The following is a 6508-nucleotide window of genomic DNA, read 5'->3' as shown; positions in this document are numbered from 1 at the left end:
AAATACACCAGGCTCTGGCAGAGAGTGACCTCAACCCACAGGATCGGTTAAGAAGCCTTTCTCTCCTCATGGCTTCCCCATGCTCAGCTTCCTGCTCCCGGCTCACCTGTCCCACCCCTTGGGATGGCCCCTATGTCTCCCTTACCAGCCCCTTCCTTCCCCTGACCCTCCTGCCACATCCACTATCCCAACGTGTGTCTGTGGAGCCTCTGGCCCCTGGGGAGCAGGGTCTGCAGCATGAGTTGGTGCTGTCTGTCCTATAGGACACACTTTCCTAACAAGAAAAGCTTTCCAGACTTCCCTGGCAGTTCAGTGGATAAGACTGCACTCCCAATGCAGGGTCGTGGGTTCAAGCCCTGGTCGGGGAACAAAGATCCCCCATGCTGCCTGGAGAGCAAAAGAAAAAAGCTTTCATGTCATTTACAGCAGCTGTATTCATAATTACCCAAATGTGGAAATAACCACATTCATCATATGACAGAAATGAAGAAAATGTGGTCTATGCATATGACGGAATGTTGTTCAGACATAAAAGGGAAGGAAGTTCTGATATAGGCTATCACAGGGATAAACTTCAGAAACACTACAGTGTGTCAGTGAGAGAACACAGGTTGTGTGATTCCATCCACCTACGATGTCCAAAGCTGGTAAATCCACAGAATCAGAAGGCAGACTGGTGACTGCCAACAGCTGGGGAGGAGGATGGAGACACTGCTTATGGGTCTGGGCTTGCTTTTGGGGGCCTTGAAAATATTCTGCAGTTATTGACAGTGGTGGCTTGCACAACCCAATGAATATACTTAAATGCACTGAGATTTATACTTTTACAGGGTGAATTTTACGGTATGTGAATTTTTTTTTTTGGCTGCACCAAGTGGAATGTGGGATCTTAGTTCCCCAACCAGGGATTAAACCAGTGCCCCCTGCAGTAGAAGTGCAGAGTTCTAACCACTGGACCACCAAGGAAGTCCCTGAATTGTTTCTTCTTAAGAAAAGCCTGTCTAGGGTTGTGTGTTGTGTGGTATTTCCATGGGAGGCTACCCATGTAGCTAGGCACTGGCTCTGCACCCAAGAAACCAGGCCCTTCCGAGATGAGAGTTCTGCACTGAGCTGAATGGGCTTATTTAATGAGGAACAGTGAAGGCATTCCATGTAAAGGGCAGAAGATGTCAAGAGCTCAGGAGAGGCAGAGAGCATGGCGGGGCAGCTCTGTGTGGAGGCCTGTATGTGGCAGGGAGTCAAGTCTGGGAAGTAAGAGGAGGGAAGCACCACACCAGTGAATCTGGAAAACCCAGAGTGTGACAGGCTCCTGTACATCCTCCTGTACCCCTATGAGTCCCTGAGGTTTTACTGGAAGGATACTTATGTTCACCCACGCCCCCTCCCCAGGACCATGTGACCTAGGCCTGTGGATGACACGCTTCACCCTCCCAGCCATGGTGACTGGTCCAGGGATCAGCACAGGGCTCAAGATGGGTCAGTCAGAAGCAGTGAACGTGGGATTTTGTGGGAAGCATCAGAAAGGCTCTTCTGGGTGATCACTTTGTAACATATAAAAATATTACAGCAGCCTGCTATACATCTGGAACTAACACAGTGTTAGTCTAATACAGGTCAGTTATACTTTAAGTTAAAAAACAAGAGGGTTTAGAAATGGATTCTTCCCTAGAGCTGCCAGAATGAATGCAGCCTGCTGAAAACTGATTTTAGTTTCCGTGAGAGTGACCTCCCAAACTGTCAATAATGAATGTGTGTGTGGCGCCTTAAGCCAAAAAAGGGGGGCAGGGCAGAGTGGGGCATCTTCCCTGGGTGACCAAGTTACTAAGACATAACTTACAGCCTCCTGTTTGGCCACTCTGCTGAAATGTGAAAATGCCAAAATTGAAAATGAAGCCAAAAATAGAGGAAAGCAGGGTCAAGAGATGAAATATTCCAGAGAACACAGTTTAAGCATCTGAATCAATGCCTTCCACAGAGTTCTCAGTTACATAAGCCAATGAACTCTGAGCTAGTTCTGAGTTACAACTATCATTTCCAACTAAAACCACCCTGATGAATGCAGTAGGCTACGTTCAGACAAATATAGCTGCGTGTACTCAAGACCTAGAAAGGTCAAGACACGTGAACTGTGGAACACCAGGGCCCACGCTTGCCACCATCAACATTAAGTAAACAAGGCCTCTCCCTCCAAGAACAGGCCTGTTGATGAGTGAGATAACTCAGGTGGCATTTGTAGGATCGAGTGTCACATCTGGCCCTTAGTGCTCAGAAGAGGGTTATCTCCGCTCATATTCCCAAGCGTGCAAGTCAGGTCTGGGAGCTACATTCACAAGCCCACAGGCTTCCAACCAAGTCATCTTTTCGCCTCTCTGAAGATAGCCAAGAACCACCCCGCCAGGTCTCACGTGCAACTGTTGTGAAGGTTCCACCTGTGCAGATCACCTCGTGATTATTAAGCACCTGCTGCAGGCCAGGCTCCGTGCTGGGGCTTCAGTCACCCAACTCCACTGAGTTCCTCCCTCCTTGGCAGACAAGCCTTTCGTAAACTCTCCTCCAACTACCCCACGGAGTGGCCCTTTTCTCATGCAGGGATGCTGGCTGGTATTAATACAAGGGGGTATCTGAAGGGTAGCACCATCTACTTTCTATGATTCTTGGTATATATATATTTTTAACATATTAAAGTAACTATTCTAACATGAAGTGATAGAGAATTTGAGTCTAAGCTAGAGACAGAGAACGGATGTTCACTATTACAGGAGAAACCCTTGGCTATGACTATGTGAGATTAAGAGCAGCAAGCTATTCCAGGTGGGGAAAGGGGTTTACTGTGTGAGCTTTAGCAGAGACTGTGAGGTTCAGCAAAGACTGCCTCTCTCTGGATACCAGGGGGCAGGGTGGACCAGTCTGCACAGGAAACCAGAGGATGAAACTGGGGACAGCCATGGGGGTAGTCTGGGATGGCCCTGAAGCAGGCACATGGCAGGAAAGACCCTGAAGGGGACACCACCCCGCCCCCTGCAGAAGGGCAGAGAGACCCTGGTGGCTGGCCCAGATTAGAATCAAAAGGTTCAAGGGAACAGCTGACAGAAGGCTGCAAGGATCCTGGCAGATGTCCTGCTCCAGGGAAGGAAGGCTTAACAAGTGACAGCCAAGGGGAGCAGTTCCAGGGCCGAGTGGGGTGGCCCCACAGCCCTATGCCTGTGTCCCCAGAGCGCAGGCAGGCCAACGGACTTTCGTCAGCAACACTGTGATCACCACAATTAGTGTGGGGTCCCAGTCCAGCTTGAGAAAAACTGACCTTTGGAATTCTCTTGACATTTAGGGGATGGGTGATCAGAGGAAGGCACTGATGTAAGATTCATCACTTATGGACATAAAGGCCTGAGCATCACTGGAAAAGTAAAGATGAAAGAGCATGTCCCAAGCTAGTGACACAGGTCCTACCAGGAACCTCTGGGGTCCCAGACCAACACGCCCACAGGGGCATCTTTGTGTCTCCAGCTCTGGCACCAGGAAAGGTAGGATGATCTGGTTCCTGAATAAAACCACAGAGCAGTCTCCTACCCATGCACATGGTGGAAAGCATGTGGTCTTTCCTGTGTATGCTCACAAAAGGGGTGGGACGGGGTGGGGACGTCAATGCCACCACTGCCAGACCCACAGGACGACAAGCTCAGTTCAGAGCTACGGTTCTGCCCATGGTTAACTACATGCTAGAGAACACCAGATAAAGGACACACCAAGCCCTCAGGTTTGTCTAACCTCCATCACTCCCAGACACAACACCCTGAGGCCCACCTCCACCCCAACCCCTCCCAGCGGCAGGAGACATCCCCCCAGGCTTAGCTGCCCTCCAGTCTCCCCCAAGACTGCATGACAAAGCACATCCATCTGTTCTTCTGAGACCATCCACCCATCTTTCATTTCTTCTTCCTCATTTTCAATTCCTACTTTTCTCTTTATTCTCAACATTTAAGTGTTGCAACATGAATAAAGCAATACTTAAGCCTATTTCAGTTTGGTTTTTTTGCACCTTTCCCAAACCAGATTCTCCTGAGGGTGCTGGGACCAGCCCAGCCTGGCAACCCCCTCTGCATGGCCATCCGACAACTGGCTTATCGAGACCACAGGACGGCAGGGCCCCTCGAGGCTCATCTGTCCCCTTGGCCCTGGCCCCAGTGAAACTCAAGTCGTGTCTGTCTGTACACAGGAAAAGATACAGGAGGACCTGCACCACATGGCTAACAGCATTTAACTTGGAATGGTTGTGAAGAATCATCAAAACTGTCAATCTGGGTCGATTTTCCTTCAGCAAGGCACATACATCTTTGTAACTAAAGTCCTGGGGCTGTTAATTGCATCCCTCTCCAATTCCAGTGTTGAGCTAAGAAATAAGCAAAGGCATTGTAGGGACTAAGATACAGTATCTGCTTTATTGCTATACCTCACAGCCAAGGGGGCACTTTACCCACCTGCCTTCCCCCCAGGCTGCACTACAAACGCAGGGGTGCGAGAGGTCAAGGCACATAGTGGACTTCAGAGCTATCTGAGCATGATGGAGGGGTTTAAGAGAGGGCCAGAGCCAGCTGGAATAATGACCTTCTTGCCACTTTTGGACAAATCAAGACAAACATGAAAGACGTGATCATGTCTCACAGGGGATTGAGGGGTGAGGGAGGCACAGCTCTTCTTCCCAAAACTGCCCAAGTGGGTCATACCAGTTAGCAACACCTCTTACTGTTCTATGGATAAAGAAGCTTCCCCTTAGAATTGTATTTAAGGAGTTGTGTTTTTCCCCCAAAGCTGTTTAGGAAGTCTACATGACCTGTGTATCTGTCGCCCTCCTGTGAGCCCCCTGAAGAGGTCCTGCTCCCCTCTCCTTATTCTGAGGGTTTGCCAGAGAAATAGAGAAGGGAGGCTCCCCAATACTCTTCACTGCACATAAGCCATTTAAAACCCTCTTGAGTTCAACCAATTAGCTTAATATTTGGCTCCTAGATCAGTGTGAACTTGACCTGGCCTACCCTTTTCAAAAGTAACAGTGCCCTGCTTCTGGACAGAGAATATTGTTAACCCTCTCCATCTCCTGCTCCTCCAATAAATTAGTGTATAATGAACTCTCTAGTCCAGCTTTTCTCACACAGGATCTTGCACGGAGACTTAAAAATGCAATTATTTTTACTTTCAAATGATTCAGAGAAATAAAAGTGATTTTCTGTGGAGAGTGCATGTGTGCACAAAAATGTGACAAAGACACAAGAGGTAAATCTGAGAGGTGAAGAGCACACAAGGAAGTACTCATCTACTACTCTGGGAACTTTCTTGTGGGATTGAATTTGAAGAAGTTGCGAAAACTTTGAAGACAGAAGTGTAAACCCCATGCTGAGCCTGCGGGCAGAGAACCTCACCGCTCCCCTGGACAATGAAGTCTCCGAAGAGTAAAAGAACACGTGAGGTTACTGTGCAAGTGACAGTTGAAAGCTCACATGCAGAGGCATTCTGGACACCCACACACACCTCTAACCTGCGTAGGTGACAGGAAAACCTCGAACCAGCAAAGGTGCCAACCTTCTAAGGTTTCCTGACTCACCAGGGGACGCTGAGGGTGAGCACCGAGAGGCTCCATGCAGATGGGGCGGCGCAGGGAACCTCGAGGCGTCTGTGCCGACGGTGGTGCTTCCAGGCTGACAAGGTGGCCTTGTCAGCAGTGGGGGAACCTCTGCAATTCAGCCTCCAGTCTCAGCCTGTTCTTCCTTTGAGCAAAGTCACATCTGCTGAGCCATCTTTTTGCCAAGCCACAAAGAGGGAAAAAGATCCCCGAGCTGACTGATTCTGTCCCAGGACAACCAGGGTAAAATGAGAGCTATTCTTCATCAAGGAGAGCATGGCAGCCCTCTCCAGTGTTCCTGTATGGAGAATCCATGGACAGAGGAGTTTGGCAGGCTACAGTCCATGAGGTCACCGAGTCAAACATGCCTGATCAACTCAGTACAGCATGCTCCTTCGTCACAATGACAACTCACCTGTCAACAGTACATAACCACCATCTGGTATGTTGGGTTAACCTCATCTCTCAGACAAAAACAGACTAAGCCTCAGACAGTGAGTGACGGTCACACAGCTGGGGAAGAACAAAAACAGCTCTGAGCCTAGCTCTCTGCTTAAGCCCAGCTTCTGGCCAGTAGATTCTATGGTTTGTAACCATTCCCAAGAATACCTGGGCACTGGGGCAGGATGAACTGTACAGGGGAACAGAAAGGAAATCATGGGATGCTCCTAGAAGCAGAGATGAGACTTCAAGAACTTCCACAAAACAAAGGTGAGGGAGGTCAAGGAAACACACGTCAAACCCTCTCAAGGAGGTCTGTATTTAAGTTGGGGGAAGGAGCTCAAATTTTAGGCACTGTGAATAATGTTGGTAAACACCTCACACAATTAGCAAAAGGCTAGCTGTCACACAGCTAAAAACTCCCTCAATGCTCAAAATTTACATTCCATGAAAAGT

Source organism: Bubalus kerabau, chromosome 19 (genome assembly GCF_029407905.1).
Source record: "Bubalus kerabau isolate K-KA32 ecotype Philippines breed swamp buffalo chromosome 19, PCC_UOA_SB_1v2, whole genome shotgun sequence".
Taxonomy (NCBI): Eukaryota; Metazoa; Chordata; class Mammalia; order Artiodactyla; family Bovidae; genus Bubalus; species Bubalus kerabau.
This window is presented reverse-complemented; position numbering follows the sequence as displayed.